Here is a 12,182-nt window from a genome sequence, read left to right on the forward strand (position 1 = left end):
GGATCTAGCTCCTGCTAAGTGGACTGGACAGGAGGTTACATTTGAGCTGAGCTTTGAAGAATGTGCAACATTGGTCACAGGCCATGTGGAAAAAGCACACCTACTGAGAGAAGCAGTGAACACTGAGATTTGTCTGCCCAGCCTCCAGTCGCTCCTCTCTTTGGATCTCAGCAACCTGAACTTCTTGTAGGGATCTGCCTCTCTTCCATTCACAGTCCATGTGGTTTGTGGGGACCCCAATCCTGGCCTCCAGGGTGGTCATGTGACCTGTTGTTAGCTGCCATCAAGTCAGCCCCCTACTCATGGACCCCTAACTCATCATGGCCCCATGTGTTACAGAGCAGAACTGCTCCATAGGGTTTTCTTGGATGTAATCTTGAGCAAATCACCAGGCTTTTCTGCCAAGGTACCACTGGGTGGGTTTGAACAGCCAACCTTTAGATTAGCAGCCAATTACAAACCACTTGTGCTACCCACCTAGGCCTGATCAATCAGAGCATTACATTCCTCTGACCCCAGTAATGGGAGTAAGGGTGGACACATTATCCAATCTGAGACAAGGAGACTTAATTCCAGGACAGTCTGGGCATGCTGGGAAGAGCGAATTTGGTCCCCTGTGGATGCTCAGAGGATAAAATGTGCTCCTGGGTCTGCTGGCAGACACCTGACCACTATCCAAGGAGAGAAACAGTAAGAGAGGAGAGAAGGAGGTAAGAGCCAGAGGCAGAGAGAGTGAGACCCAAGATCTGATGACATAGTTTCAGCCCCTGGATCCAGCCATGCCTGAAGCTAATAAATCCATGCCTGGGTTTATGTATAATATGTACCAATAATTCCTTGATCAATAGAGTGGACAGAAGTGCAGGGCTAGAGATACTAGTCTGAGGACAAATAGCAGGTGAGACTACACTAAACATTACTATTCAGCTGGGAATGTAGAAATCAAAATTACTTTGTAACTTCTTATTGAACACAATTTACAGATTAGTTGCTCAGAACGCAGAATACTGGAATCTTAACTGCTTAACACATTTTGCAGATGAGGAAACTGAGGCTCAGAGAGACAAAGGACATCACCCAAGGTGACAGTGAGAGCTAGTAGCCCCACAGAGAGCAAGGTACTGAGGGAATAGATCATGGGATAGGTTGGCTTGTGTGTGGAGAGGGAAGAGGACTTAGACATTGGGCTGGGGAAAAGGAAGCAGTGGGGAAGGCACTCAGCTGTGGCCTCGGGCTGTGCTGGTGGTCATGAAGTGCCAGCTTCAGAGCCACACAGAACTGGGTTCAGATCTGTCTTAGTCATCTAGTGCTACCGTAACAGAAATATCACAAGTGAATGGCTTTGAAGGGGGGCCAAGATGGTGGAGTAGTCAGACACTTCCTGTGGTCCCTCTTACAACAAAGACCTGAAAAAACAAGTGAATCGATAGTGTATGACAATATGGGAGCCCTGAACATCAAAGACAAAGTTGAGGAATCAGACTGAGTGGCAGGGGAAGGGAGAGACATTTCAGAAGCAGCGAGGAGTTGCCAGACCTGACCTAGAAGGAACCTGCACCCTGCAGGCCAGGATCAGCTGCCGTTCACAGTGAGGCAAGCAGGGGCATTCGGGACAAGTTTTCCACATCGGGAGAGGCGGAACAGTGGAGAGTCTACTCACGTCTCCAGAATCAGCAAAAAGTGGTGCTCATTTGGCAAAAAATAAGTACATGTGTATAACCTACCACACAGATCAGAAAAACGCCCCTTTGGGCAAAAGCTCTCTCCCACCTGTCTGCCCCCTTCCTGCTCTGCACTGGGTCCTAGCCTGCTTCAGAGATTGCTGCATCCCCTGTGCTGGAGGTGGGACCCGTCACAGGGCCTAAACCATTCTCCCAGCCTTGGAGAGGGAACAAATTAACAAACAGGGAAAAAATAACCTGCTGGCTCCCTTAAGCCAGCAACTCAGGGCAGAAAGAGCTCCTTTGCTTGGCACAGGCATAAGCAGTCCACAGACTCTGAATGCCTTTCAACCCTGCACAGACCTGCGTGGACCCATTTCAATAGCGTAGGCCCTCATTCACACAATACGGCAGGGTATATACCTGAAGTCTAACTTCAACTGTTTCAGCTATATGGCGGAGAGGCAGGTTCTTGACATTTGACTTCACTCTGCCTGTTAAGCAGGTTCCTCACCTACACACATCAGGGGCCTGAGGACAGGTGGCTCCACTCATGCCACTTAGCCACCCAGGAGAGGGGTCCAAGAATAAGTGGTGCCTTCCAGCCCTTACAGCCAACAGCATTGGTTGCTCATAGTCTGGCTGTAAATCCCACATACCTACGTGCTGTAGGAAACAGGAACACACTTTCCTCCCAGACACTCAGGGGTGGTTGTTAGCCCCCTGCCTTGCTCAGTGCATGACCCCCTACTGCAGCCAGAGACCTGTGCCTACACCAATCATCCCTGCTCCTCTAGGACTGTAGGTGAGAGTCTGTACCACACACTTGGCAACTGACTACCTGGACACCTGAGCTGAATCCATACAAGAAAAGCAAATGGACCCATGGGCTCACATACCTAGTAAGAGCTCTAACCACCTGGTGACAAGATGTTAGAGCTTCAAAGGTGCCAATAATCAAACTAGCTCACTTGAACAGCCTATCCGGGCATATCAAAACAAAACAAAACATGAAGCTAAGACACAGTAACCAAACATATAATAAATAAATACATAAGTTATTGATGGCTCAGAAACAACAGTAAATATCAAATCACATAAACAGACAGACTATGATGGCTTCAGGAAGCTCCCAAAACAAAGAATCAAGAAATCTTCTGGATGAAGAGGATTTCCTGGAATTACTGGGGATAGTATACAAAAGATTAATATACAGAACTCTTCAAGAGTTCAGGAAGGAGGTCAGGCAAAATGCAGAACAAGCCAAGGAGCACACAGACAAAGCAACAGAGGAATATAAGATTAGAGAAGAGCATAATGACAAATTTAATAGGCTGTGAGAATCCATAGAAAGAAAGCAAACAGAAATCCAGGAGATTAACAATAAAATTTCAGGATTAGATAACTCAATAGAAAGACAGGAGCAGAACTGAGGCAATGGAAGTCAGAATTAGTGAGATTGAAGGTAAAGCAGTTGACACCAACATATCTGGGGAAAAATCAGATAAAAGAATTTTTAAAAATGAAGAAACAAGTGGATGGCTGCTCTAACAAAGAGAAATTTATTCTTTCACAGTCTAGTAAACTATAAGTCCAAATTCAGGGTGTCAGCTCCAGGAAAAGGCTTTCTCTGTCGGCTCTGGAGGAAGGTCTGTGTCATCAATCTTCCCTTGGCCTATAAGCTTGTCCATGCAGGAACCTCAAGTCCAAAGGACACACTCTGCTCCCAGCACTGCTTTCTTCGTGGTATGAGGTTCCTGTGTCTCTCTGCTCAATTCTCTCTTTTATATCTCAGAAGAGACTGGCTTAAGACACTAATCTTGTAGATATCATCAATATAACTGCCGCTAATCCATATCATTACATCATAGTGACAGGGTTTGCAACACATAGGGAAATCACATCAGATGACGGAATAGTAGACAATCATACAATACTGGGAATCGTGACTTAGCCAAGTTGACAGATATTTTTGGGGGACACAATTCAATCCATGACAAGATATTTGCTCCACCATTTTACTAGTTGAGCGATCTTGAAATCCACTTCCTTTTCTATGCCTCAATACCTTTTAACAGTGGCTGATTTTTCAGAAGTAAATCACCAGGCCTTTCTTCTGAGGTCCCTCTGGGTGGATTTAAACTACCAGCCTCTCAGTTAGTAGTTGAGTGATTAGCCATTTGCACCACTCAGGGACTCACAATAGAGATTAGCATGGGATAATCTGGATTTCCTGGCCAGAAATTCTAGGCAGAGGGAACAGCACATGTAAAGGCCCTGAGGCAGGAACAAAGAATAGAAAGGAAACCTGTGTAGCTGGAGTAGAGGTGACAGAGGGGAAGCATGATACGAAATGACTTTGGAGAGGTAGGCAGTGGCTAGATAGCTGTAGATCATAAGGAATTTGAACCTGATTCTTAGCACAGTGCGCAGCCTTGGAGACTGTTAGGTCAGTGATGTGATCTAACTCTGTCTGCTGTGTGGTAAACGGGCTTCAGAAGGAAAGGCAATATGTATGTCACACGCACCATCTGGCACGTAATAGGTGCTCAGTGAACAGAAGCATTCGTCACCATTCCTGATACCACGTCCACAAATGCTTAGCAAAGTCTGTTCCAGGCCAAGAAATGTGTGTATTACTCTCTGAGTTTGAGCTCTCTCTGGGTGCTGTGATAGTCATAGTAAAACCAATAGGCTAAGCTTTGGGAAAAACCCCCCTCCCCTTTTCGGTCACAGCCATAACCCAGGAGAGATGGTGGGGTGGTGGGCGGGGGTAGTGGGAGCCTTCTGTTAAATGTTGAGTTGCTCCCAACATACTTTTCAAACATTCACTTGCTTTTGCCCAGTCTCCTCTGTAAGAGACATGCTTGCGGATGTGTTTTGAAAAATATTCCATATGCTAATGGAATTTCACCATCTGCCAAAGAAGGCAGAGCTGTTTTTAAAGGAAAAACTATTACAGAAATGAGGTATTCACAGAGGGGCACTAAAGAGCCCAAACGTCGCTGACCTGAGGCTGACCTGGGCCGCCTCGTGTTACCGACATGAAAAGGGAGGGAGAAAATCTGAAGGCAATTAACTTCTCTTCTCTCTCTCTCTTTCTCCCTCTCTCTTTTCTTCCCCTCCCCTTCTTGGAGACATGATGAAATTTCCTGAAACAAAAACTCACAGCCCGTCCTATAAAACGCTTTCGCCTTTGGTGGAAAGAGCCCCGATGGTCCCTTTTATCTCCTCATTCCTGAGGCCCAGACCTGGCCACCGTCTGTTTGTGCAGATGGACCGCAGGAAACTCTCCCAAGGAGGAGCCAAGGGCCGAGGCTCGGGGAAGCTCTGCGTGGGCGCCTGTTTGTTTTTGCTGCCAGAGCCTGCGCCATTACTGTCTTGGAAGAAGTGTGAAGTGGGATTAGGTGTCCTGCAGCATGATTAGTGGACAGGCATTGTTCCCTAGGAGGCCCGGGCAGCTTGGAGACAAGTGTTTGGAAAAGAGGGTTGTCCAAGTACTGGGAGCAGCAAACGTGCCCTGAAAAGACTGCTTGTTATCATGCCTGGCCTTTCTGGCGGCTGCTTCACCGCCTTTGTCACTGGCTTGTCTTCCTTTGCCCCTTTTCTTAAATGGAGATGTTCCTGGGGCTCAGTATTAGGCCTTTCCCCTTCTGAAGCCATCCACTTACTTGACTCTGTTTTCCGGGCAGCCCACATAAGCTCCGCTGGAATATCTGTCAGGCACCTCCGATGTCTAAAACCAAAGGTGTTGTCCCAAACCCCTTCCTTCTCTGGGAGAGTGAATGTCCTCCCCCACAACCCCGACACCATACCTTAACACCCTCTTCCCAGCCAGGGGCATTCCTACCTCAAGGCCTTTGCATGTTTGTTCCCTCAGTTTGGAATCTCTTTGCCCAGCTCATTATGCCACTAGCTCCTTATTACTCAGATCTTTGTGCAAACGTCCCTCAGACCCCTCCAGTCCACTGCCCAGTTTAATCTCTTCACAGCATTTATCACAATTTGAAATTATCTTCTTAATTCACGTATTGATGGGCACTGTATATTGTCTATTTCTTCTGCTAGAATGTAAGGTTCCTGAGGGCAAGGACTATGTGTATGTGTGTGTGTGTAGGCGGGGAGAGGATTCCATTATAGCCCCACCTAGTGGCGCATAGCAGACATGCAATAAACATGGTTGCCATTCCCAACTCCTTCTCCTTCCACAATGAAGTCCCTCAAAGCTTCTCAAAATCATTCTCTTCTCACCTCCTCAGTGTTCTGCTTTATTCTGACCTCAACATCTCTCCTGTAAATCTTTTTTATTTTATTATGATAACATATATATAGCATAAAATTTGCCATTGGTACGACCACTTTGGAAATCGATTTGGCGCTTCCTTAAAAAACTAGAAACAGAACTACCATACGATCCAGCAATCCCACTCCTTGGAATATATCCTAGAGAAATAAGTCTTTACACGAACAGATACATGCACAACCATGTTCATTGCAGCACTGTTTACAATAGCAAAAAGATGAAAGCAACCAAGGTGCCCATTAACGGATGAATGGATAAATGAATTATGATATATTCACACAATGGAATACTACGCATCAATAAAGAACAGTGATGAATCCATGAAACATTTCTTAACATGGAGGAACCTGGAAGGCATTATGCTGAGTGAAATTTGTCAGTTGCAAAAGGACAAATATTGTATAAGACCACTATTATAAGAATTTGAGAAATAGTTTAAACAGAGAAGAATATATTCTTTGATGGTCACGAGAGCGGGAAAGAAGGGAGGGAGAGGGTTTTCACTAATTAGATAGTAGATAAGAACTATTTTAGGTGAAGGGAAAGACAACACACAATACAGGAGAGGTCAGCACAACTGGACTAAGCCAAAAGCAAAGAAGTTTCCTGAATAAACTGAACACAGTGTAGCAGGGGCGGCATTTTGGGGACCATGGTTTCAGGGGACATCTAAGTCAATTGGCATAATAAAATCTATTAAGAAAACATTCTGCATCCCACTTTGGAGAGTGGCGTCCAGCGTCTTAAACGCTAGCAAGCAGCCATCTAAGATGCATCAATTGGTCTCAACCCACCTGGAGCAAAGGAGAATGAAGAACACCAAAGACACAAGGTAATTATGAGCCCAAGAAGCAGAAAGGGCCACATAAAACAGAGACTACATTAGCCTGAGACCAGGAGAACTAGATGGTGCCCAGCTACATCCGATGACTGCCCTGACAGGGAACAAAACAGAGAACCCCTGAGGGAGCAGGAGAGCAGTGGGATGCAGACCCCAAATTCTCGTAAAAAGACCAGACTTAATGGTCTGACTGGGACTAGAAGGACCCCGAAGGTCATGGTCCCCAGACCTTCTGTTAGCCCAAGACAGAAACCATTCCCGAAGCCAACTCTTCAGACGGATTGGACTGGACTATGGGATAGAAAATGATACTGGGGAGGAATGAGATTCTTGGATCAAGTAGACACATGAGACTATATTGGCATCTCCTGTCTGAAGGGGAGATGAGAGGGCAGAGGGGGTCAAATGGACATGAAAAGAGAGAGCAGAGGCAAAGAGTGACTCATTAGGGGGAGAGTAATTAGGAGTATATATTATATAGCAAGGTGTTTATAAATTTTTGTATGAGTCTGACTTGATTCATAAACTTTCACTTAAAGCACAATAAAGTTTTTTTAAATTGCCATTTTAATCATTTTTAAGTGTACAGTTGAGTGGCATTACCTACATTCACAGTGTTGCACAACCATTACCACTATCTATTTCCAAAACTTTTCCATCACTCCAGACAGAAACTATGTACCCATTAGGCAATAACTCCCCTTTCCTTCCTTCTCCCAGCCCTTGGTAAACACTAACCTACTTTCTGTCTCTATGCTCTTATACACTCCAGGTATTTCATATAAATGGGATCATACGATATTTGTCCTTTTGTGCCTGGCTTATTTCGCTTAGCATAGTGTTTTTAAGGTTCATCCACACTGTAGCATGTACCAGGACTTCATTTCTCTTTGTGGTTGAATAATATTCCATTGTATGGTGTCATGGATTGAATTGTGTCCCCCCAAAATATGTGTTAACTTGGCTAGGTCATGATTCACAGTATTGTGTGGTTGTCCTCCATTTTATGATCTAATTATCCTATGTGTTATAAATCTTAGCCTCTATGCCTGTGGCTATGATCCTATCTGGAAGTGAACTGTCCATTATGTTAATGAGGCAGGATAACAGGCAGTTGTGTTAATGAGGCAAGACACAATCTATGGGATTAGGTTGTATTTTGAGTCAATTTCTTTTGAGATATAAGAGAGAGAAGCAAGCAGAGAGGAGAGGGACCTCATCACCACCAAGCAAGAAGAGCCAGGAGCAGAGCACGTCCCTTGGACATGGGGTCCCTTAGCTGAGAAGCTCCTACACCAGCGGAAGATTGATGACAATGACCCTCCTCCAGAACTGACAGAGAGAGAAACCTTCCCCTGGAGCTGGTACCCTGAATTTGGACTTCTAGCCTCCTAAACTGTGAGAGAATAAATTCCTGTTTGTTAAAGCCACCCACTTGTGGTATCTCTATTATAGCAGCACTAGATAACCAAGACATGGATATATCACATTTTGTTTGTTCACTCATCTGTTGATAGACACTTGTGTTGTTTCCACCTTTTGGCTATTGTGAACAGTGCTGCAATGAACACTGGCATACAAGTATTTGTTTGCGTTCCTGTTTCAATTTTGGGGGTATATGCCTGGGAGTGGAACTGCTGGGTCATATCCTGGATTCAATTCCTGGCCAATCCACCTCAAATACAGCTATCACCCATCTGTCAGTGGAGGTTTGCATTTTGCCATGATGCTGAACGGGCTTCAGCAGAGCTTTCAGACTAAGAAGAAAGACATGGCGATCAACCCTTGGGGGTAAACAGATCAGCCAGTGGGAATTCTAGGAATCACAACAGTCCAACCCTGCTGTGCGTGGGGGTGCCATGAGTTGGGGGCCAACCTGACAGTGGGTAAAACGACGACATGGCGGTTCTGTGTTTAACTTTCTGAGCAATCGCCGAACAGTTTCCTTCCCTTGACTCTTGACACTAACTAGCCTTTTAACTGGTCACATCCCAGCTTAAAACCCTCAATGGCTGCCCACTGGCCTCAGGACAAAGCCTATTCAGCATGGCCCCTGGCACCCGTCCTGTCCACCTCCTCGCACTCCACCCCACTTTGTGCATTGTTGAAGATGACACTGTGCACAGTTATTAATGACTGGGGAGCACAGGCCAGGAACACAGCAGTGGAAGGGCAAAGAGACATGCATGGAGTCTGTTAGTGCACAAGGACTGCACGGGTTGGGGCTTGGCTCCACTGGCATCAAGGTCCCAAGAAGCACAGAGCGGAAAGGTCAAAGCAACTTGGTGCAGGGGGCAGAGAGGTCAGAGGTCAGCCATGGTAGCCAAGGCAGACCAGAATCAGAGATAAGTTCAGATGCTCACTAGAAAGAACTGAGCCTCAGTTTCTTCAAATATAAAAGGGTAATAATATATACCATATAGGGTTACATGAGGATTACAGTACGTATAAAGCCTTATCAGCAGGCCTGGCACTCAATGATTTACCAGTTGTCATTGCGTCGTCTGACTCATGGTGACCCCATGTGTGTCAGAGTAAAACTGTGTTCCATAGGGTTTTCAATGTCTGATTTTTCAGAAACAGGTCACCAGGCCTTTCTTCCAAAGCACATCTGGGTAGACTGGAACCTCTAACCTTTTGGTTAGCAGTCAAAGGCATCAATCATTTTTACCACCCAAGGACCAACTAAATGGTAGATATTTTTATTCTTGTTGCTGTAGTTGGTGTTAACTGCCCCTTCCTCCTCTGCCCACTACTACCACCTACATGCACATGTACACACACACACACGCACCTCGAGGATGTGAAATTCTCCCGTCCACCTTGGAGGTAGTGCAATTCCCTAAGCATATTGGGTTATTTTATGTAGAAACACTCCCTGGGTTGACTCCTTTTAAAGTTGGATTATTCTTAATAATGAAATTTTTTAAATAACTTGATGTAAACACTATTCCCCTGGTCTAGCTCTCTCTCTTCCACCCATGTAACAGCCCAGGCCCAGGGTACAAATTCAAGCCCTCCCTGGGACCAGCTCTCACTGGTAGCCATCAGCACGCTTCCCAAGAACGTCAGCTCTTGTGTCTCCCTCCAAAAGGCCCAATCCAAACCAAACTCATGGCTGTATAGTCGATTGTGACTCATAGCGACCCTATAGGACAGGACAGAACTGCCCCATGCGGTTTCCAAGGAGTTCCTGGTGGATTTGAACTGCTGACTTTTTGGTTAGCAGCCCAACACTTAAACACTGTGCCACCAGGGCTCCCCAAGGGGCCCAGACCTCACTAACTCCTATTTTCTAAATAAGGATGCTCAGGTTCAGGGGAGTGAGTGCCCTTGCCCAATTAGGTGACAGAGCTTGTATCCTGAGCTAGACTTGCTGGGCCCCAAGGGTCATGCTTTTTCCTCTCTACCACTCAATAAACCAGAGATCCCTCTTAGGAAGTTCTCACCATGATCCAGAGGATGTGGTATTTTAAGAACATTCCCTACCAACCCCTAGAGCTGTAGGGGATTTGGGAGTGCAAACACAGCCCAAAAGCATGTAAAGGTCCACTGGATCCAAAGATGGTGGTGAAGGTGGAGAGCACTTCAGTTGTACTCACTGAGATCTCACCGGAACATCAAGTTCAAAGCTGTTAATAAGGCATGTCCCACTACAGATTAAGTCCTTGGCCTCATACCTCCCAGGTTCTCCCAGCCCAGCCTAGCAATAACTCGTGTACTCTGGAGCAATAAAAACAAGCAATTCCGGGAGACAGGATGAGTAGATGACCACAAAGTTGAAAGCAATGGAATAATACAATTCCATTTATAGGACTCTGCTTTTCAAGTTACCTTGCATGCACTGAGAAAAAAACTACTTATGATTTGCACAATTCTTTCACCTGACTTCACCTAACCAATGCAACTGTTAAAGCCCTAAATTAGGATTTCAGTGTATTTGGTGTGTGGGGTCTATTGCCCCATCTTTGGGCATCCGAAGATGGCCATGCACTCAGTCACCCCACAGATGTTTACTGAATCCCTGGGTGGTACAAATGGTTAATGTGCTCAACTCTTAACCAAAAGGTTGGAGGTTCAAATCCACCCAGAGTTACCTCAGAAGAAAGGCCTGGCAATCTCCTTTTGGAAAGGAAATCAGCCATTGACAACTCTATGGAACACTGTTACACTCTGACACACACGGGGCCACCATGAGTCAGAGTCAACTGGACAACGACTGGTTTTTTACTAAGTATCAGAACCAGCTTCGTGCAACAAACAAAGCAGGTGCCCAAACTTCTTTTTGGACCTCTCCAGAGACAGCTCCCAGAAGCTTCCCCAGATAGAAGATCAAGGTGATCTGAGGCCTAGGTCCTCCATCTCTGCAAAAAAGCAGGGAACTGGTCACCATGTCAGCCCTCGGCATCTTCCTCCTCATCTTTTCAAACACCTCACTTTTTTGGTCATTTTAAACTGTGTCCCTCAAAAATATGTTATAAATCCTAACCTCTATGTCTGTGGTTATAATCCCATTTTGGAATGTGTTGTCTTTGTTATGTTAATGAGGCAGGATTAATGTAGAGTGTGTCTTGGGTTTATTTTTTTTTGGAGATATAAGGGATATTAAGCGAGTGAAAGCAGCAGAGATGGGGGAAGACACCTGCCAAGCCACAGGAAGATCGTCCAGGAGCAGAAACTCAGGAGACAAGCACCTTCCTCCAGAGCTGACAGAGAAAGGCTTCCCCTAGAGCTGGCACCCCGAATTGGGACTTCTAGCCTCCTGGACTGTGCAAAATGAAAACAGAACTTAAAGATTTGGAAAATTCTGTTGTACAAACTAAGGACACGTGTCCTAGAGTGTTCATCAGGGACGTGGATACACTAAACTTTGAGAAAATAAGTTTGTTTGTTAAAGCCACCCACCCTGTTGTGTTGTTTCTGTTACAGCAGCACTAGGTAACTAAGACAGTAGTACTTACTGCATGATTACTGTGTGCTGGTCGCTTTGCTACATGACATTTAATTTGTCCCTTTTCTCTGGAACTTCTTCAGAACTTCCAGAGTACAGCTGCCAAACTTGGACACAATGTTCAACGGGTCACTAACAGTGCTTAAAACCACGCTCACTCAGAAATGGCAAATGGGTGACTGCGTGATCCGTTAAAAAAAGTTTCCAACTTTTAGAAGTTGGGTCTCTACATAGTCTGGATTTCCAGCTTTCTTGAAAACCGAGATCTAACGTCACTGGGCCAGAGGCAAGAGATAGTCCAGAGCTGTTGAGATGGAGCATGTGTTCTCCAGGACTTGAGCTAGTGGAACTCTCTTCTCTTATATACGGGGGAGCCAAGGTTCAAGGAGTACTGCCACACAGCTAGTCAGTAACAAGATTATCACC

Source organism: Elephas maximus, chromosome 2 (assembly GCF_024166365.1).
Source record: "Elephas maximus indicus isolate mEleMax1 chromosome 2, mEleMax1 primary haplotype, whole genome shotgun sequence".
Classification (NCBI taxonomy): Eukaryota; Metazoa; Chordata; class Mammalia; order Proboscidea; family Elephantidae; genus Elephas; species Elephas maximus.